Source organism: Vidua chalybeata, chromosome 1 (genome assembly GCF_026979565.1).
Source record: "Vidua chalybeata isolate OUT-0048 chromosome 1, bVidCha1 merged haplotype, whole genome shotgun sequence".
Classification (NCBI taxonomy): Eukaryota; Metazoa; Chordata; class Aves; order Passeriformes; family Viduidae; genus Vidua; species Vidua chalybeata.
The window spans coordinates 35,301,304-35,324,305 of record NC_071530.1 but is presented as its reverse complement, the minus strand read 5'-3'; the positions used below and the strand labels follow the sequence as shown (position 1 = coordinate 35,324,305).

The 23,002-nt window shown below is 40.5% G+C and overlaps 1 long non-coding RNA gene across 1 annotated transcript; it reads left to right on the top strand.

The window, feature by feature from the left end:
- The first annotated feature begins 3,173 nt into the window (after window positions 1-3,173).
- LOC128786411 (uncharacterized) lies at window positions 3,174-22,038 on the top strand. Its single transcript, XR_008430280.1, has 3 exons — window positions 3,174-3,269; window positions 8,648-8,748; window positions 21,641-22,038. It is a non-coding gene; the product is annotated as an uncharacterized LOC128786411 (long non-coding RNA).
- The last annotated feature ends 964 nt before the right edge of the window (window positions 22,039-23,002 follow it).

Genomic DNA, 23,002 nt, shown 5'->3' with positions numbered 1-23,002 from the left:
GTATTGTGCAACAAAGCATAGTGAAAAACAAAGATCCTTACAATTTGCAACAGGAGAAATCATCACAAAGCTTAGGTTAATTTCACATGCAAATGTTTTCATTTTGAAATGTCTAAAGCATTTCATTGTATGAATGTTTTCTTTCAGCAAAGTTGCATAGGAAATTTATATATGTAAATCTCTCTCTGCAAAATCTTTCCCTTTTAGTAAGTTGGCCCTTTCCAAAAAATATAATGCAACAAAACAAAAATAATTGACAAAGTATCTTCCAATCTGATTATGCCTAATTATGATTAGCAAACTCATGCTGGGCTTTTTTTTTTTTTTCTTTTGTCTGCTAAAAACCCTGTGTGCTTCTGGTGATAGATAAATAACATCATCCTGACTGAGATGCAATTGCTACTTGACATGGTGGTTCCTCATTTTAAAGTATTTAATTTCATAATGTAACCTTGGGTATCCTGTCATGCTGTACCTCACCCCTGTGTTTTGAGCACTTCTTTTAAAAATCACAATATAAGGAGTATTTTCTGAATGTCTTTCATTTCTTCCCTTTCGGGTTGAAACTTTGCAGAAGCGGTTGGCAGAGAGGTTGCTAGTGATAGCTGATGTCTGTACCACACATTTCCTCTTTTCTTCCACCATTTTTTGTAGAAGGAAATTTTCACTGCAGAGTTATCTCAAATTCTTCTGAACATATACCTGTCATATTTTTAGTTTTATTCACTCAAGCCTGAGATTTGTAAGGGTCACAAATCAGGGCTTGTTTATCTGGGGAGAGTTATGGAGTCAGACTTGGCCTTAAGTTGCTCCTCCTCTTTGATGGTTGTGCTGGACTAGCTCTTATATGAATGTTTGTGAGGTGATATTCTGACAGTGAGAAGGGCTGATGTGACGTGTTTAGAGAAGAAGTACTCAGGCAGCCTGCCCAGACACAGTTTGCTGTGGGCAAGAGGACAAATTCCATGTTAATCCAAATGTGCAGATGTGATAATTGGGATGACTGGAAAAGTGGGTGCATGCCACAGTGCCAGGAAACCTGACCTCCAATCTCCACTTGGCCATTAAACTGATGGATGCCTGTGAGGAAGAGGCTTGCTGCATCACACCTTTGCTCCATTGCATCCTCCCTTTAACCTCTAAGACATACTGAGATCACCACCTGTTTGGGGAGAGCACTGTTTTACATTCTGTATTGTTGGGAAGATGATGCCCTGCTTTTGGTAGGGTCTTTGAGGTGCTGCTAAAATAAGAACAATTAAAACCAGAACAACAGCCTCGAGCACACCAAAGTGATAAAGCAAATTTGTTCAGAGCAAGTTGTCTCACAGAGGGATACAGGGATTGTTTGTATTATCCCTAGGTAAAGCACTGAACACTTGCATCCTCTGTGCAGAAAAACAAACTGACCTAAATTCTTTTAAATTACTTTAATTCAAGAACCACGGTTGACAGCAGAGCCATGTAGCAGCACTGAGGAAAGCAGCATCAGCAGTTCTTTCTCCAGTTTGTGGGGCAGCCCCAGACCTGTTGCTTGCTCCCTTCCCAGCCCTGTGGGGCTCTTGGAAGGAGAGCTCACATGCACCAGGGGGGCAGAGGGGGCTAACCAGGCTCTCTGGCCAGCAAGGCCAGCTGCAATACAACCTCTCTGCTGCTCTGCCCTGTGCTAGGAGCTCAGGCACAGCTCAGGCACTTGCTCTGGTCAAGGTTTGGGAATGTCGAGTTCCAGTTTCCCTCCTTAGCTGCTGTGCCTCAGTCACACTTAGACATGAACTTGAGACCTGAACATATCTGTCCAGCTTGCTTCTTTTAGTTAGCTCTAGCAACACCCCGTGAGTCACCTGAGCCTGCTGTTTGCTCTCACAGACATTGGTGCAAGAGCAAAGCCACATCACAGATGTATATCAGGTATTTTGTATACAAAAGGTACCCTGGAAGACACAACCAAATGCCCTATCACCAACCTAGCAAGGGAAGCCAAGCAGCCTGTGTGAGTCATTCTTTGTCAGGAAACAGATTTGCTTTCCACTCCAAGGTATTTACTGGGGAAAAAAAGGGAAAGCTGCAGCCTGTGCTTCTAGCTAGCCCTCTGGTAAAGTCTCTGAGCTGGTGGCACTTGGGTGACTTTACAAACAGTGTGGGACTCTTTCCATCAGTTCAGAAGCTCCCTCCTCCCCAGAGGAAGAAATGTGTTAATTAAGCTGGCAAAGCTGTGCAAGCTGGGCTGTCAGGCACTTACAGACTGTCTCTTCAGATCCTCCCAACAAAGGGATGTCTCAGCACTGTCGGGCCTCAGTGGGTTAACGATGAACAAAATGCTCCTTTGCGCTCAGGAAGTGCTCAACTCCGCAGCTTTGCTTGTTCAGTAAACAGATTTCTAATATTTCTGCCTGAATTTGTCTCAGGCATATAAACAAGCAAGGGGCAGTTGTAAAGTTTGTAAATTCCCAGTGTAATTCCCGGGGTTTATTTTGGTATCAGCTCAGGCTTTTAACTAGCAGCAACTCTCAAAATTTTCAGATCTCAAGATATCAGAAAACAGAAAGTGAAAACTAGAGAAACTTCTAGTGAATGACCCCACATGACCTTCCACCTTACAATGACCAAAAATTGACAGGTTTTTCTTTTTAAATTTTATCTCGTCCTTCTTGTTCTGTTGCTATTGATGTGTAATCAACAGCTCTGCCATTTAAGCTTTTAAATTAGAGACACCTTTGAAATTTCATCTTTGCTGTCTTAGCACATCCAAGAACTTCCTGGAAGTATTTAATGCTTGTAAATACAGTCTTAGAACACAGAAAATTAAAATACTATAAGGTGATCAGGCGAAGATCCAGCTGGCTCAGCATCTCATTTCTGACTTTTGGCAGTAATGTAAGCCATACAAAAACACTTCCCTGAAATTCGTGCATTGGCACCAGCAATGTGCTGCAGAAGAATTACCTGACTGATGGACAGTGCCTTTTCAAAGACTAGCTCTTGATGGTTGTTTTCTGCATTTATTCAATTCCCTGTGTATTTAGTGAACAAATGTTTGTGTCCTGTTGTCATGTGATAGAGAATGTAGTCTTGTTTGTGGCACATGCCTGTGAAAGCACATTTTTAATTCAGTTATATTTTTAAAGGGGACTCTTACTTTAGCAGTTTATTAATATTGACAGGAGGACCAGAAGGGACTGCACTAGAGACCTGAATCCTTGAAAGGTGGCCATCTGACTCCGGTGTCACTTTGAAGCAGCAAATGATCAGGAATCGAGTAAAAGTAAAAGGTACATGAATGTGGGACTTGGGCTCAGGAAAGCAGTGGTGTATGAATATCTGCCAGCAGCCAGATGCCAAAAATTGTAAGGCAATAGTTAAAAGCCAGTCAGGAAGGAGAACTTGGGAGATAAAAGATAAAGATTGACAAGGGTAGGAAAATAGAGAGGCACAATGTGACATCTTGGGACTCACTATCCTGACAGCGTGAGAGATGTCGCAATCTGCAGAAAAGGGATCCTGCATAAAATGAACTTGTGATGGTGGAACTCGATTTGCTTTCTTGAAACTGTTGAACTAAAACATTGAAATATCAGAGGCCACTGCACTCGAATAAATACACTGCTGCTTTCAAGGAAGAGCTCTAGATAGTGGTTATTGCAGCTGGTCTTCCTAAAGAAAAACAGAGAGACATAAGTGGCATTACAGAAGCAGCAGGAGGAAATACAGCAGAGAAGATGTGATGTTGTCTATCTAGCCTGCAGATAGAGCAACAGAGGTCATGGCAGGGATTTCTAAGAGTGGAGACAGAAGGAATAAAATGGCAGCAAAATAAAGTGGCTTGGAAGCACTCACTGGTGTGTTTAAAGAATGCCTTACATCAAGGACAAGGAGGGTCTTGGTTTTGGTGATGTAAGCGACACCCAGTATTCTAGATATCTGTGTTTGGACTACTATGGTTGGGGAGACAGTGCCAAAAATATGTGGAGGTGACAGAAGAATAGACTGGATGAAAAACCATCAGTACTGGATGAAAAGTTGTAAAACTGAGAAAAAATGAATGTTAAGTAAAGCCTTTGAGATGAGACGCTATTTGAACACCATGGATAAGGAGTGATTGAGAAAGAAGGAAGGGGATGAGGCAGCCAGATCCTGGACCCAGAGACCTCTGCATTCATACTCGAGAATCACAGACACAGCATCAAAATAACACCTACCAATGTTGAGAAAGATATTTAGTCCTAGAAGGAACTAAGTTCATTATGAGTTATTTCATTAGAAGCTCAGCAGAAGGTCCTCAAACAAAAAGCAAGGAGGCAGATGTGAGGGGTCAGAATAAGTGCTTTGCTATGGTTGTTATCACACGGCTCCCCTCACAAGAGTAAGGAACAGCTCTTGAACTACATGCCTTTTCCCAGAAATAAGCATTTCTCTGGAATTAGAGATTAGGGAAATAGGAGGAAACATGGTCAAGTGGGAGGAGAAGTGTGGGTACTCCAAGTGCAGGGAGAGAGATGGGGGAAGGAGCCCACCACAACCTCAGCAGGAGGTAGGTTTCAGCTCTGGCAACTGCCCTATATGGATGACTCCAAGTAAAGCATAAGCTGAGATCAGAGGTTGGCAGGGCAGCATCTATGTGTGGTGAACAGTCAGAAGGTCAAACATATTTGAGTCTAGCAAATCCCTGATAGAAGAACTTGTTGTATACCTTACAGAGATCTGTTTAGACAGGGGACAAAGAAATCAGGCTGAAACTGGCCTCCTTTAGGATATAGATAAAATCAGGACTTCTTGCTTCTTGGAGAAGCAATTGGAGAAACAATTTTGCTAGTGGCTCTCCCAAAATGAGTTATCTCCTACTTTCATTGCTGTTGCCATCAAGTTGTGAAGCTGTCTGCTTTACCTCCATTTCAGTTCCTCACAGTTTGTCTCTTAAATGCTTTATGTACAGATTTGACTACGCTAGAAGCACAAAGTTCACATCAAGTGTAGTCTTGTTTTTTATTGAAACTGATAACAGTCTCATTCCAAAGAGTGGAAACATTATTTCTGACTAATCAGGTCACACAAGATAACTTGCATGCTACATTCATTATACAATAATTACTATTAAGCATTGCCCCACATGGAGAATATATTCAGCAAACTCACTCAATCCTTTTAATTGTGCCTATAAAAGTGTGTAACGTCCTCATATAGTTGATGCATTGTCATGACCATGGTGCTCTGGAAGAGAAAGATTCTATTCTTGCACACTGCTAATTGCTACAATATACCATGGATGTTGCCATACATAATAAATTCCTGAAACTACCTCACTGGGATTTGGTCTCCTGTATGTTATACTGTAAAAAATCAATGGAATGGCACCATATAGATCTGGGGAAAGAGGCACACTAAATGAATCACATCTTACTTTTCTGATACAAAAAGACTTGCAGAAAATACTGCTTAACACTGCAATACTGTCTCAGTACTGTCACCCTCACTTGCGTCATGTATTTTTGCAGATAAATAGGAGTCTGTTTGGCAGGGTTTCAACATTTCTGGACAGGCACTGCAAGGTTGAATCAAAAGGGCTCTGTCCTTCTAAAGTTCCTAGATAGCTTCCACTATGCTCAGATTCTGTGATTGCTTTACCTCTTTGATGCACAAAAAAATCACAATTCTTTAAAAACTTTCTGCCAGTCAGGTTTGTTCTCATAACTCCAAATTGATAAAATAATTATTTTCCTTCATTTCTGCATAGAAAGAAAAAAAATGTTAGTTTCCTTCTTCATACTCAAAAAGGCAATTAGTTGTACTCTGCCAGACATGCACACCAATCGTGGGGAAAGAGAAAAGTACAGTCAGAAGTAGCTGACATACAAAGCAACAGCTTTATCTTTGTAGTGGTGAGTACAACTACCCCTCACACTTTTAAAACTCACCATTATATTGTTAACCCTTCAAAGCAGCTTGCACTGAATATCTTTGTTTCGCTTGTTCACCGAGTGGACTCATGATTCTGGCACAATGAAAACTCTTTATTGACCTTCTGGGAATCCAATTTATTCCTGAGAAGACACCATGAAGCTGGACATATAAAAGAATTTTGTGACTGGAATAGTCCTGTAATGCATGGCAGGAATGTGATTTCTTACCTGGCTGTAGTGGAAATAAGCTGCATGTAAACACTTTTTTTTTTTTTTTTTTTTTTTAATGCTGAAGGGGGATGTTTTTAGAGGGCATACAGTCAGTTTCTATAGATAATGTTTTATATGCTCCCTTTTCCTCACTTGGTTTTTCTGCGGGTAGACACACACACAAAACCAAAACAGGAGAACATGACAAATTGATTATTGCATGACAACAGTTTTATCTCTTGTTGACTTCTTGTAATCATGTGAAAGTCATCTTAATGAGAAAGCACATACATCCAGCCACACCTTGCATTTTGCATAATCACATGTTGGAGTCTTCATGCTTTTTCCCCTCTCTTATACTGCTTTCCTCAGCATTTGCACCCTGATGAGGACATACACTGACTGCTGGACTATCTCAGACCTCAGAGGCCTTTTCAGTCTGGGGGTCCAAGCCCACCTGCAGCAGCACCATGCACTGACAACACTGCCCCAGCCTCTCCTGGAGCTCTCACCTCCATAGCATCTGCCAGGTCTACATGTGTTTGTATCTTTGCTGCCAAAACCCTTCCAAGCATGGGTCACTTCCATTCCTGACCACGGTTAGGGTTTGCTGATCTGGAGTTATTAGTGGACAGTGTGTTAGCCCTGAAGGCTGCTGGATACACACCAAGGGTGAAACCCCACTGGGTTGCCAAGTAGTCAACTGCACCCAGAGGAAGATATTGAGAGGATACAGTAAGAGGATAACTGTACTCTTCTTTTCCTCCCCAAAGAAGCCCTCTAGTTCTCTTAGATTGCAGAGAAGTGGCATAGAGTAGAACAGATGGGCTTGGTAAAAAGCCTGGGACAATGCTTAAAAATGCCAGTGGAGATGCAGGGGAAAGCACTGTGCCTTTCACTGTCTTCAGGGATTTCTACACAACAGATCTGTTAAGGAAAAGGCAGAGAACTGCCTGCAAGTTTTTTGTGACCATTCCCATTCAAGGAGACAAGAGAGATGCAAGTTTTACAGGAATACCTGAGTGTGCATTCCAGTTTGCTGAGTTTTATTGCTGCTGCTGTGCTAAGCATACAATTCTCACCCAAAAAGGGACATTTTTTTTTCTTGAGTGTCATAAGCCTTAAACCTCACTTAAGCATGGAAGCAAACAGATTGATAAGATGCAGTCCCTGAAGATTTTTCCCAGTGCCTGAAACTAAGGATATAATAAAGTAAAACTGGAATTATCATACAAGTGTTTTTTCTTTAGAATGTCATGAAGTCCTACAGTGCTGGCCCTGCTTAGTTTGCCTCTATGCATCAATGTTAAACATAAGCAAGTTATTTCAATGCTGGGTAGGAACAAAATATGAATGAGGCATCCTTGTACAAACAGTTGTAGGCAGTGCCCTTACTACACACCCTGAAATAGAAGTAGATCAGATATAAATGGGGTAAGGAAAGAGGTATACAGCATAAGCAATGAGGTTCACTGGAGTGATGGGAAAAATTCAGATGTTTGCTTCACAGGTGTTCTTCCCATCTTTTCTGAAGGGCTGAATTAGAAGGAAATCAGATAAACAGAAAGCAAATTGTGAAATGAGGATGACTAAATAGGAAAGGTAGAAAAAAGGAAAAGAGCAAATCAACGAATGAGTGATAAAGAGGTAAAGCAACCATTACAGAGGCAGCACACAGCAGAGAGAGAGTGTGATACAAAAGTAAAAAAAAATTCAAGAATCCATAAAATTTGTTTTTTTCTCATCAGCTGGGGTCTCAGGCTGGCTTCTTCTGGCAGTTTTCCTGTAACAGTGGTGAAGGAAGAAGACTACCACCCAGGTCTTCTTGCCCTAAAAATTATGTCTGTGTGTACTGAGGAAAGACAGCTGGTAGACTGAGATGCATCAGTTGTGGGTGAGGGTATATAAACCTATAAGGCATAGAAAAATTTGAATCAGTTCACTCTGCAAACTTGTGTATAAAAGACAGCAAAGTTAAAAATAAAACCCTACTTCATACATCAAAGCATGGTGGTAACACTATGACTTTTAAGTTAAGAAAATCACAAACCATTGGATATTAATCAATTGACTAAAATTTCTGTGTTGGAAAGTAAGTTATAGACCTTTGAGGAGGTTGATAGCCTGACACAAAGGCTGGGAGAACAAGCAGCTGGGAAAGCTTTCAAGCTCTATGAGCTCCTTTGCCTCAGCATACCCACGACTTTGAGCCCAGGGTACCCTGTTAAGCCAAAGAAATAACTTGACCAGTTATTAGAGAAGGAGACCAAAAAGGAATCCAGCTAGCAGTCCATCATGTTTCTGCCTTTTTTCCTGCTCCTTTTCTGTTCTACTCATTTTTTGTCTGCCTCTTAATGAAAATGTTTATCCTTGCTGTCCAAGATTAAATCTTTTTCCAAAAGAGCTGTGAACCCATGAGAAGAAATTATCTTATAAAAAACCCAAAAAACACCAAAACTTTGCTTCAATAAGATTAGTATTTATTATGCAATGGCGGATCTGACTGTGCTATGTCTTTGCTTTTCTTTTGTCTTTCTCTGCAGGTAAATGCTAGATCTTTGAAAACCTGAAATACTGTCTTTGGAAATATTTGAAATCTCTGGTAGCAGATCAGGAAGGCTGTACAGCCATGGTGCTCTTCAAGGTTAGTTAGTCTTCTTTAGACAGGTTACACTGTGCAATGTTGATGTGGCTCAAAAGTCATCAGCTCAAAGAAAAGATCCCTTTGATAACTGCATTTTCCTTTTCTTTTCCTCTCTTCCAAGTGTTTTATATCTTCTTCTTGTCAAAACAAAATACCGAAACCCTGAGTGTTAAGGGTCACTCCACACTCCTAAAATAAATCTTTTACCATATCCATCACTATCTAAAAACTATTGCACAGCCATTACTAAGCAGAAAAAAATCCCATCAGGTGGTAAGAAAAAAGGAGGAATTGTTTAAGTGAAAGCTCAGCTCATAGTTCTTCCTTCAGCTTCTGAGTTGGCTTTGACTGCTGTATCTTCCTCAAAGATTCAAGGAATTTTTACTGGTGGTTGTTGACGATATGAGAAGCAGCTCACTCAGCCTGACTGGAGAGCATCATGCCCAATCCATACATAAATCTTCTGTCAAGCGGCCATCTGGACTGCACTCCCACCCTGACACCTGAGAAACACCCCAAAATCTAGACTCTTTGCATTATATCTCAGTGCCTAGCAAGTCTGCCCACAAGAGAGGGAAGCCTGCAATGTTTCAGGCATTCACAACCATCCTTTGTTGGACTGGGGCCCAGTGCCAGGATTTGTGCTATCTTCTGCTGGCATGGACCAACATTTGAATCCAACCCTTGACATTTAATTAAGAACAGTATTTGGAGCATCTGTTTGCAAAAGCAGTCAGAGTGTATTCAGATAATGAGCACTTTGCAGCATGTTGTGAGGCCATGCATTTTGTTATTTAGAGATTTCTTGGAACTGAATTCCCTGCAAATATACACAGGATGAATTAGAAATAGAATCTAAATGTTATTTCTTCTTCTGACCCCCAACACAGTAATGACTGTATGGAAACGGACACTGCAGAATTACACAGAGAAGATGTCTTGTGAGCCATCTGATAAACCTAAAATTAGAGCACTGGTTAGTCTAAAGAAATGGCTCAGGAAGTCAAATCACTTAAGCTGAACAGAAAAGCATAGAAGGAAGGATGCCAGAGCAGTAAGAAACAAAAAAACATAGCTTGAATTATCCTTCCTTATTCATTATTATAGCTTTGATTTGATTTTTTTTTTTTCCGAGAAGTGAGTGATTCTTCAAACTACAAGAACATAATTACTGATTTACTCAGTGAATATAATGTTTTACACTATAAAAGTTCTATAGAAATGAAATGAGAGTTGTTTCAAAGTACAGGACATTAAACTCACACACTGTAGAATAATAGAAATGGTCTCAGCTAGATTTTGTTTCTGATTACAGCTTTTGCTGAGCAACAGAACCTGATGGACTGTCATTAACCCAAGAATCTAAAAATGCTGGTTAGTAGATGAATAAACGCTGCTTACTCCCTTAAACAGCTATTAGTGAATGCACTTTGACATCTGACTTTGATTCTTACACTCTTTCTTTAGGAAATTGTGATGAGGACCTTTTTCTTTTGCTATAATGCACAACAGAAATGAGGATCTGGTGAATAAGGTAAAAAAAAATTGAGAGATGAGATGTAAAGGCATTAAATGCTTTCAGACAGGGCTTTCAAGAGGAGGGTGTGATCATAAACAAGAAATGCTATAACATTTTTGTTAATGATAAAGGACAACCCATGATGGGAGTTTAATGGGCTTCATAATGCATTTTATCAGATGTTTTTATGTTCCAAGCTGGTCTCTTCCACAAGGCTGGCAAGCTCTTTCAACATGCTGAGGGAAATCCAATCTGCAAAGACCAACCACTTACAAAAACTGAGTGTTGATGAGGTGCAGAAATAAAAAAAATGCAGGAAGACAGGATATAATGACTCCAGCTGCCTGGGTGGAGGGAAGGGCAGCCATTATCCAAATACAGCTCATTACAAGAGACAGATGGAAGCAGAGGGCCAGACCTCTTGAAAAGGAAACCCAGGCAGGTATCTGCAGGCAAGAGAGTATGGGGGCAAGTTTTTGGGAGCACTGAGAAGGGCTCTTTGTGCACTGATGTCTGAGCACCACCTGCGTGCCTGTTCTCTGCAAGGATTGCATGCAGTGACAATAAGGAGCTGCTCGGGTGCCTGCATTGCATCCTCAGCCTCCCCTGGGAACAGGGGGAAGGCTGATAAACTTTGGCAGTAGCCTTTCTTTCTGTCAGTAAATTACAGGCTGGAGTGTGGCACTTAAAGTGCTCTGTAGGAAGGAAGATGAGAGATCTTTATTTTCAATTATATGGAAATGCACGCAGAAGTTTTGATATTTAAACTGGCATACATTCATGGAGGTGGAGGCATAAGAAATTGAACTCCCATCAAGAGTGCCAGACTACTTCTCTTCAAGGAAAAGAGAAGAAGATGAGAATTCAGATAAAGTAGCTTGTTCTTGGAGTTCAGGGATCAGCACCATGTAGAGCAGCTCTTCCTAGGCCCAGATTTCATCTGAGGTTCTTGTTTTCCTGTATTTGAGAGACCAAAGAAAGCATCAGATCAGTATGTCCATATGCAGGCATTCCCTTTTGCATGCCACTGGTCTATATTAATGGTTTAATGCAAGGGAGACATTCCCTTGCACATAAGGAATTATTTTCTACAATAACATAGGTACATAGGTATCTGGGAATATGACTTCATAGTCCCATCTCCTCTGCATGGCTTGAACGCTGTATTTACTGTCAAAGTTAAACTGCTTCTTCTTCAAACAAATCATCATCTGTGCTAAAAATTAACTTCAGTATGATGCAATGCCAGTATTAGACCTTTTTATTACTATTAAAGTTATTTGCTTAGCATTCATGATTTGCTTACATGGACAATTAAACTATATCTGGTACTTAATTTGTTTCCAATTGGTTTAATTTCATGATGTGACTAGCATAGCAGCGTGTTATTTAAGGGTACACACTATGAAAAAATAGAAGGAAGTTCATACATTATTTAAAAATTTGCAAAAAATAACTCTCTTAATGGTTTGTTTTTTTTTTTTTTTTTGGCATAAGCAAGCCTCTCAGTGACTGTTTAGGCTACAGAAATGAAACTACTGCTGGGCATCTAGCCCCTAACCTTTGAAACACTGAAATAAAAGAGATGGTTCCTAATAATAGGGTTCTTGATAACTCCCAAATTTCTTGAGCTAGGTCACACCACTGTTTTACAACTAAGAAACAAATTATATAAAATGATGCATGCAGTGTTTCAGTCCTCAGAAAACTTCTATTCTTATGTCCTCATGCATCCCATGAATAATGTGGTTTCGATAGGGAAATTACTGCTGCTGGACAATATAACTATAGAAACGCTTTCTAGTATGATGAATCTCAGAATCACAGCAATGAGGACTGGAAAGGAGTCTAAGAGCTCATCTAGTTCATCCTTTTGCCTTGTGGCAGAGCCAGCCAGACCTTTTCCACATCGAGCAGATGTTATTAAGGCCACTTTCTGGCCTCCTTGTCCTGTCTCCCAGCCTTTACAGTTAAACTCTTTTTCTCCTAACATGTAACCTAAGTCTTCCTTGTTGCATTTGAAACCCTTTAGATCACATCTTCTCCATAGGAAATATTCTGATAAATAGTACTTCATTCCACTTTTCCAACCACTTACATATTTCAAGAGGCATCACATTCCCTGTCTTAATTCTTCTCCTTGCCTGACAAGAGAATTCCAATTCTTTTAACCTGTGCTTATAAAGCACAGTGTCTGATAACAGGGAGTTATATGTTGCTCTCACCCACCAGATACATCCTCTCCTCAGCCTGTTCTCCCACCATGCAAGAGTAAGTTTGACTTTTCTGTTAAATTAATGAGATACTTCAATTAGAAATGGTGCATGTAAATTAGTTAATGGTAATTCTTGTGATATGTAAACAATGTAAAGGATGAAATAGAAGAGATTATATGCAAAACACCTCTCTTTTTGGTTGACTTTGTAGTGGAACCTACCCCTTGCTGTCCAATTTTTACCATTTGCACAGAAAGAATATGTTGTTACTTGCATTCCTGGAGTTTCTGGTGACTGTAAATTTTTGTTTTCTCTCCTTTTGTCAGGGCTGATAGTGCCATCAATCCTCCAAGGGTAATATCCCAGTGAAGATCTGCTGAAACAGATCTGAAGACTCAAAACCTATTCAAATTTATAATTCTTCTAATGTCAAAAATATTTTATCTCATTCACAAAAACTGAGATGAGAAGTAAGATATTTAAGGTAAACTAGCCTGTTATATACTTGCTTTAAAGAGGTTTCCCACGTGTATTCTCTTAGAATCAATCACAGGATCCCCTAGGTTGCTTTTTCTGTATTGCATTCTACTGCAAGAATTTAGTGTAAGAGAAAAGCAGACAATTTTTTCAGTAGATGTCTAAAAATAACATTTGGGTTCTTATGTTAAAAGATTCTGAATCTTCCTGGAACTTCTTAGAAATGTTAACCTAGTGGGATATTTCTAAGTGCTGAGCTGCCTAATTTCATGAGAATCAAGTGGAGCTTGCTAGCTAAATATTTAGGCATTTTGGAAAGTCTCTTTAGCACCTGTCAGTGGTCACGGCAGATGTCCAATGCCATTCTTTGAGCAATTTGACTGTTTTGGTTCAGCTCAGTGAGATGAAAGTGCAAAGGACCGAAAGACTTTTCTTAATAATTTCTTATGCCTTGAAGGAGCACTGCTTTTTTTTTTCCCCAGATCTCAGCAATACACTGTAGCAGATTTCAGAGAATTACTAAAAAATTCATAACCTAGAAACATAAAAATGTAAACAGTAATACTGGATGCTGCACTATGCATGAAAATAACTGATGCCAATTCTAAATGTATACTGCTAATCAACGTAACTAGATTTGTAGACACTAAAATGACATCTTTGTCTTTCTTCCAACATGGGAAAATGAAACTACAAGAGGCAAAAACATCTCACAGCAGAAAACAAACTCAGTGTTGAAATCGGTCAGTAGTGCTTTCCACAGTCACTTGCTTAATTGTTTCTTGCTTTCCTTGTGCTGCTGCCAAGAACAAAGGTCATATTTAATGACTGCCTAAATAACTTGCAATATTTTTTAGACTTGACCTAGAGGTGGCTGATGTGGATCCTTTCATACATGGTAGGAAAGTCTCATATAGATTACCCAGTTAAAGAAACATTATCCTTCTAAACTGATGCAAATCCCTTCACATCCTCCAAAATACACACTTTTTCTTTTCTGTTTCATGCCAAATACTGTAGTGACAGCTCAAACAAGACAATAGTGTTTTTTCAAGATTATAGAACACTCAGGACATCCACATCACCTTTGAAGTAAGTTTTTGAAGCTATAATCCTCTGCCAAACAAAAAAAGAATATATGTCATCATAGCATCATTGTAATGACATGACCTTAACCAGGAGTTAGAGACAACAGCAAAAGCTGAGGACCTAAGTCTTCTCTGTCTTGTCCCTCAAGTAGAAAATGTCATGGCTCCATCACTTAGAAGTAGTGGTTTACTGTCTCTGGTCTAGAAAGTGAAATCCAATACAATCTCATTTTTTTTAATGACAGGGCACTCCTGGTATTTACACATCCTTGTCTTCTTGCTTTATTATAGGCCAGTAGTTGGGCAGTAAACAAAAGGAAAGTATGTTGTAACAAAACACTTCATGGTGAGGTGAAAACAGAAGCAAGAATAGAAGAAAAGGGAATATTAATTTCATAATATCAAGGACAGTCTGAGACAGACTGTTAGCTTCCCATTGGTCCCAAGACTGGGACACATGTGCCATGTTGAGGAGGGCTGGCAGTGGAAAGCATTGGGGCTCAAGAAAATGAATTTCATTCCATCTGAGGGACCTAGATCCTATTACAAAAGTGACCCTGTACTTTCTGTATTTTCAAAAACATCTCAGTAGGGCAGAGGGTGATCACAGAGGTGATGCCAAAAGCAGCATTACACAGATACTAAGAGAGTTTCCTTCTGTTCTCTTCTCCCATCAATAAAGGTGTTCCTGCCCCAGAGAATAAATAGGAATTCCACATTTTTTAATGTTTCTTTGAAAACTGATCATTGAAAACACAGATTAACTACTTAAATCTGCCTTGATGATTAAAATACAGTGTTTAATGTTTAGTGCATGACAGTTACTTTTCAACACTGCTGGTATCTGCCCTTGCTGTCATTTAAGTCCATAGCATCACAACACCATAGAATCACAGAATCATAGAATATGATGTGTTGGAAGAGACCCATCAGGATCATTGAGTCCAACTCCTGGCCCTGAACAGGACACCCCAAGAATCACACCATGTGCCTGAGAATGGTGTCCAAATGCTTCTTGAACTCTGTCTGACTTAGAGCTGTGGCCACTTCCCTGGGGAGCTGTTCCAGTGTCCATTCACCCTGTGGGTGAAAAACCTTTACCTGGTATCCAACCTAAACCTCCCCTGACTCTGCTTCATGCCATTTCCTCAAGTCCTGTCACTGGTCACGAGAGTGAAGAGATCAGTGCCTGCCCCTCCTCTTCCCATTGTGAGGATGCTGAAGACCACAGTGAGGTCTCCCCTCAGTCTCTTCTTCTCCAAGCCAAAGAGACCAAGTGATCTCATAAGGCCTCCCCACTTACTGATCCTGATGGGTCCCTTCCAAATCTGCATATTCCATGACTGTGCAATTCATTATCCTTGTGGCCTTCCTTCGGATGCTTTCTCATAGTTTAATGTCTTTTTTGTGTTGTGGCACTCAAAATTGCCCCCGGCACATGAGGTGAGGCTACCTCAGTGCCGAGCAGAGCAGGACAATCCCCTCCCTTGCTCAGCTGGCGATGCTGTGCCTCATGCACCCCAGGACACTGTTGACCCTCCTGGCTGCCAGGGCCCTGCTGACTCATGTTCAACTTGCCATCAACCATGACCCACAGTTCCCTTTCCACAGGGCTTCTCTCAGGCCTCTTGTTCCCTGGTCTATACACACAACCAGGATTGTCCTGTCCCAGGTGTCAAATCCTGCACTCTCCCTTGCTGAACTTCATTTAATTGGTGATTTCCCAAATCTAATTATTTGTCAAGGTCTCTCTGCAAGGCTGCTCTGCCCTTGAGGGAGTCCACAGCTTCTCCCAATTCAGTGTCATTGGCAAACTTTGGGTCCTGTGTCCAAGTCATTCATGAAGATGTTGAAGAGAAATGGGTGGAGGATGGTCCTGGTTTAGGGCAAATTTGGGAGAAAACTTGGTTTTCAGTCTAGAGCAGGGCTGATCAGTTCCAAGAAAAAGAAAAATCACAGTCTAGGGAACTTCTCTGCCTCAGCTGGCTAAAAAAAACTAAGAGCAAAGGAGAGCTCTCTCCCGCTGTCCGTGCTGCAGACAACAAAGTCCGGGAGAGAGAATGTATGGGAGCAAGTGCAGTTTCTGAAAACAGTTTCTGGGTTTTCTATCTCCCCTTTGCTCTCAGAACAGTCTTAAAGGTGTAGAATTTAATATCCAGCATAAATAGAACAGATGGCTGGGGATACAAGCATCATAAAGTCACCCAGGACAAGGATGGAGTCCTGGGGAACCCCCCTAGGACAGGACACCAGTCTAATGTCACCCCATTCCCTGTAATGCTTTGTGCCCGACCCGTGAGCCAGTTGCTCACCCATTGCATAACACTGTTATCCAGCTGTGTGCTGGACATTTTGTCCAGAAGGATACTGTGAGAGACAGTTTCAAAAGCTTTGCTGAAATCCAAAAAGATTACATCTACTGGTTTATGAGGTAATCCAAGTGGAAAGGCGCCTCTGGAGGGCTCCTGTCCTCAGGGCTCTAAACAGTCAGGTTCTTTAAAACCTCCAAGGATGCAGACTGTACAACCTCTCTGGGCAATGCTTTCCCATCCTCAATTTGCCTCATGATGTTTCTTTATATCCAGCCAGAGCATCTCCTCTTTCAAGCTACACCTGTTTTTTCACATGCCCTTGCCATGCACCACCATGAAAACCCTGTTTTTGTTTCCTCAAAAACCTCCTTATAGGCGCTGGAATTAAATGATGTGCAAAAGCAGAAGTAAATCCTAATTAGGCTACAATTTGTCAACAGTAAGATGAGAACTTCATATCAGTGTCTCCCATTTCCTCTCCTTCTTGATCCTTACTGAGCATTGGCTCCCTGTCCTTCCCCAGCATGCTGATCCACGAAGGTGTGACAAACAACTGCAAGGACACCTATGTAGAGGACCACTGACTTAAGACAAACTTTCATATGCATAAACAGTCTCTCAGAAACATGAGTGGCTACACTGTAACATCTTCATCTTCAGTATCATTCTTGGCTTGGAGCTAGGATTAACCATCCATTATCTCTCAGTCACAAAAGCTGGAAACCAAGCTTGAATTTATATTTTAAATGCAAACTGATATTCTGAAATCATTCCTTGGCCCGGGACTATGTGCTGGTAACACATTAACCAATGTGAGAACTGGTAACACTGCATCTATACCTAGGCATGTGCTTTCAGACCTTGCCAGACAGAGGGAAGAGAGAACAGCTAAGCCTTGCATATGCTCAGTTTCCCTCAACAAGACCATAAACCAGCAAATTGTTACACTAACCTTAACTCGCACATCGAGACATTCCATTGAAATGATACACTGTAGGCTTGTGATTAGCTATCAACAGATTGTCACTTAAATGTCATCCTTCACGAGTTATTTAAGATGAAATAAATTTAGCCGAGAACCAAGCCACACTGGGAGAAGTTCAGCTCATAGAAATTTGCTGTCCTATTAGCTCTGAGCCACAGTCATTTTTAGTAGTGTGTAATGACATGGGTAAAACTTACCCATATTTTGTATGATGGAGACACAGCAAATGTTAATAATGATTTAATTAGTCATTTGTACCAACAGTAAAAATATCCACAATTACTCTTATTAAGCCCAAACTGGAAGACTGCCTTTCATTCCCAAGAGAACAGGCACACTACCAGATCATTGGAATTAGGAAGAAAGTGCTTTCCTGACTGCATTCCACTTTTGTTCATTATTAATACATTTTTCATCCTCAAAAAGCATGACAAGAAATGCAAGAGCAAGACGAGGGAATGGTGGGGAGAGAGAAAAACTGTCAGTGAACGAACTTGAACTTACTAGCACTAGCCTGGCACTTCCTAATACACATCCATAAACTGTACTAGTAATAAATAGCATGAATCCTCAATTCAGAATTTGAAGTTTTGCTTATAGGGGGCTCTTCTGAAGCTTGTTATACTGTTTCCAGCAATGTCCAGTCTGTCAAGGAATGGCTTGCCCATTTCACATTTTTTCTCTTGAGTACTGCCAAATTCCAGGTCCTTCTCACCCACAGCAGAACATGTGTTTCTATTTCAAGGGGCAGTATTATTTAAGAAAAAACCCCAACATTGTGATTAACACGTGGTGGCAGCAGTGAGTAGCAAGGAAGGAATGATGAAATCACTACTCAAGCTTCAAGGAGCATGAAGTATGGACAAATTCCACAGAACTATTGAGTTTTCCACGTGCCCATGTGTATATTTCTGCACTCGTTATGTGTATCTTTGCAAGTCCAGGTGTGAGTATGAGTTTAAGTTTTTCCCGAGGGCATTTTATCCCACTCTGTGTGTGTGTGTGTGTATGAACGCTTCTAACGAGCAGTTCAGACCACAGACAGGAACGGATGATCCTCACAAACACAGGAGCAATGTAACACTTCTTAACTGTGGCTGCTTAGCCTGCTCCCCAAGCCTAGGCTGCAACTGCTCTGGTAATACCTAATGCCAGCTCAGGGCTGAGGATGGGATGCTGAAGCCAACAGTGAAATGCAGAGAGAAGGGTGTGCCTTGTTGTGTTGGGGTGTCATGTCCTTGCTTCTCTTTCTAGAGTACTGAGAAGAAGGCAAACCTAGTTAAGTTAAAATAGAGCTGTATGTAAGAAATAAATAATAATATAGAACCAGTTAAGCAAATAACAACTATGTTTAATATATTCATAATTTTCCTTGGAGAAAAATAAATATTAGTTATCTGAACATTGTCAGCACTATGTCAGTGTCAGGAGACTTAATTTTGGAAATTACTTTGTTATTTTGTGTTACATCTGAGCAGCCTAAAGATCAAGTATCATAACACATCTCTGGGCTCTGACTCAAGGAAAGGCACAGTAAGTGTTAGGAAACATGAGAAGATTAGTATTTCTGCCTCATTTTGGGACCTGTGAAGGTTCATTTTCAAATGACAGGCTGCAAATGGTTTAGGAACTGCTTCATGAACTCCTCTGCAGCCTGTGGAGCAGGGGTGGAGTAGGTGACTCCTGTGAGCTGAAGGACCTCCCCACCACAGGCTGCCTTTGCTCTTCAACCAGTGCCCTGGGAAGTTAGGGAGGAACATTAGCATGGATTTGCAGGCACAGGAAGGAATGAAGTCTATCCCCAGAAAAACTGCCAGCCACTAATGACAACAGTAATTCCAAGCATCTCTCATCCATCATGGAATTAGAGTCATTAGTGAGATGTCCCTTCAAAGGCAGGTGAGAGGATGGGAGAACATGACAGCATATTATTGTTTTATAAACAATAAACTAAACAAAAGGTTAACATTTGTACGGTTTCACTGCTTTTATAAAAATACTATGGACTGCAATTGTCATGGTCCACCGAGTGATGACAGAATTGAAGGCAGATGCACTTGCAGCAACAGTGATTTCAAAGCTGTTTCCCCAAGACTGTAGTATTTGTCATAAGTGTGCATGAAGAAGGGATGAAGCACTGTTGAAACACAGCAATGCTGGAACCATAATGGCGATGATAGTATTTAATGTGGGGAAAAAATAGTAAGGCAGGATTTTCCACTGATGCAAGAAGTAATAGCCTAATAATGTAGACTGTCCAGCCTTGTATTGCCATTTCTTTTATCCTGACTAATCATGTGTGAAAGCTATTACTCCTGATGAATCCATATTCCTGTCTGTGTCTTCTCATGATTTGTATTAACTACTCCCACCACACCCTTAAAGTGTCCTCAGAGGGATTTTATAGTGGCCTTAATGCTGTTGTTCACACAGGCTGATTGGTACCTTGGCCTGTGCTGTATTGCAGAGATGATTATAACATTGCCAGGCTGTAAAGACAAAGGGGAGGGGTTGTAGACTTTTTAACATGTAGACTTTGAACCCCCCACTTGTTGCCTGAGAAGAAGAGTTATCCTTGCCACAGTAGGGCTGTGTGAGAGAACACAACAGAAAAAAAGTGAAGCCACACATGATGGGTCCTGCCTGAGCCCAAAGAAATGCCCTGCCAAGGCATCAGTGAGAATTTCTGTCAGAGATCCTATCAGCCCAAAAGAGCAAATGGAGAACAGATATTAAGGATCTGTCTTGGGTTTTCTCAGAGGCACTTCAAAATTTTGCTAGCCCACTATGTTTCCCAGTGCCTGCTCCTCAGGATGGAGCACTGCCTTGGCAGGAAACAGGGAACAAGAAAGGAGGGCAATATAAATATTATTTGCATTAGCCTTGCACCTTTGGAGATGTGAATACAGGACAAGGAGAAAAGGTAAAAAAAAAAACAAACAAAAAAAACCAAAAAAAACACAAAAAAAACAAAAAAAAACAAAACAAAAAAAAACAAAAAAAAACAAAAAAACAAAAACAAAAAAACAACAACAACAAAAAAAAACCACCAAAAAAAATCCCAGATTTTCTATAGTTACCTCTTACTTTCTTTGTGTTCTTAGCAGGATTAGGTTTGGGGAACATGTGGCATAAGCTCCACCATGCAGCAAATTTCAGTATTCTGTGTGGTCATATGCTACAAAAATTTAGTTGCTGAGTGTGACAGTAGTTTTACAGCACTGTTAGAGGGTGGCAAGAACCATGGGCCCATTGCAGTTTCATTAGCATAATTGGCATTCGCACTTATATGGATTCAGCATTACTGAAGCAGTTTCAAAGGGACTGATTATGTGCTGTATTCCTTGCAGCAGAATTTCAGCAGGAGATCGCACTGGGATGGTGCAGACATGAAAAAGAGCCCTAAATTTTATAGTGTTGTGTCAGTATTACTACAAGAAAAGTGTGGTAACTAAAAGAAATTTGTCACACATGGGCAATTACCAGCTTGATGGATTTACATTGTTCTTTTAGATTTATCTTGATCAGTTCTCTGTTATAGCTTCCCTTGATCACCTAATAGGTTTGCTCTTTCCCTAGAAACTGAACTTCAGTGTTTTCTGTTACTTTCATGCAAAATGTAGTCACTGACTTTGTGATCTAGAAAATAAGGTGTAGCAGCACTCTAACAGTATTAAAGTACTTGTTTCTGCCAGCAGCAGGTTGTGCTCAGTTTTTTCTTTTCCTTTTTGAAGTAAATGCCCAAATGCAACTGCACAGCCAGCTGGGCAAAATCAGCAAGGAGGGTACAGCATCATGCACTTGCTTGTCCCCAGGTTTGAGGATATAGACTAGAACAGCCAAAAAAATTCTGACTATGGCAACACCTGCTGAGAGCTCCAACCTGTACTTGGATCTTGCTCAAGTTTCAAGGATGTCCCAGCTACCTTACAGCTCTTACTCCAGCCAGTCTTGCACTGCAACATAAAGTCGTCAGGATTCCACACTTCCTTCTTTTTTCTTTTTTTACCCTGGATATGCCAGAAAGTGGGTGTACTCCTCCAGGGTGATTTTGCACTGGAGGGCTAGTGCAAGGATGCTTAAGATGGTTGACAAACCTGACTTGTACTATTTTTTTTTTGGAAACCATTTCAGTTGTTAGATAAATACAACACATTTTTTTAACCTATTTATATATATATACATTATATATCCTTATATATGGGCTATGCAGATTTAACATCATAAAAATACATGTATTATGCATATAAGGAATAGTGAAATTATGAAAAATTATGTTTCTGCTCATTTTACAGTATATGTACCTGCAGCTGTGCACAACCTGTGAGACCTGATGGCTGCCAGCTCCCCTGCCCAGGTAGGGACACTGACAACCTACTGAAGAGTTTACAAGGACAGAAGCTAATCCAGTGCTGACTTTTGCTTTCACAGGTAGGAACCCAGATTCTCATTCTGGAGGGCAGCTGTGACATCCTTCTGGAGAAAGGTCTCCAATACCAGGTCCCTGCCATTCAATTACCCAAGAATTTCAGGGATCTGTCCTTAAGTCTCGGGGCTTAGTGGCTACAGGATCCCATCTAGATTTGTCATGTGCTACAAATGAAGAGAGATATGTTGGTAATGGAGAGCCAGTAGTCTTTAGATAGTCCTGTGTCTCTTACCATGCCAAGTTAATTTTCCCCTTCCCATACCTTGACCATGCAATTAAATGGTTTGAATACTATGTTTTCAAATTCATGGGTTTGTGTTTTTTTTTTCTTAACCCAAAGGGGATTAGAATATTGAGTGTAAATGTTAAATATAATCACAAAAATGACCACAGGTGCCCTTAAACTGTCTTTGGGACACAGAGAAGAAAATTGTTTTCTCCATTTTCTTCCTTAGACCACTGTGGGAGACAGCAAAGAAAGCATCACATATTTCTTTTGATATATCATAGAGAGTAAGCTGTGGGGTGCTGTAAAACAGTGTTAAATGCAAATATATTTTGGGAAGGATGATTAGATTTAATAAGGGTATTTAAAAGCAGCACTAAATATGTCACTGGGAATACAAATAGATCAGTTCTGTTATTTTTAAATTAAACTGATATAAGTATTTACATTTCTTTTTACTTTTTTTTCCTTTTAGAAGAAAGGAAAGAAAATCTAGGTTTACATTACAAAAGGGACAGTGAAGATTTCCCTGTTTACTCTCCAGAGTTTTTTAAGCCTGATATTTTGAACCAATGAGTTCAACAGAAATAGGATAGCCATGGATCACAAATGAGAAACCAGATACATATGGAGTTGATGAGGTGATTAATATCACTTTCTTGTACATTTCAAAGAAAATCTGTTGTGTCTGCACAGAAGTGTCTGTTTTGATGGGAACAGTCACCACCTATCCCACAGCTCCTTTATATGGTTTCAGCAGGAAAAAATTACAGTTTCTATCTACAATAGTCATTAGAAATCACATTTAACAAGGAACAAAGGGCCCTAGGTCAAGCTGTGAATGCCCAGACACATCCCAGCCTTGCTTGCAGGATGTGCTTTCACACGTGCGCTTGGCAGCAGCCAGTGGAAGCAGTCCCTTGACTCCCACCCCTCTCTCCCAGCCCTGTGCTGACCTTGACCATGCTTAGAAGGGTTATTTCTGTGACTGTGCAATGAGCT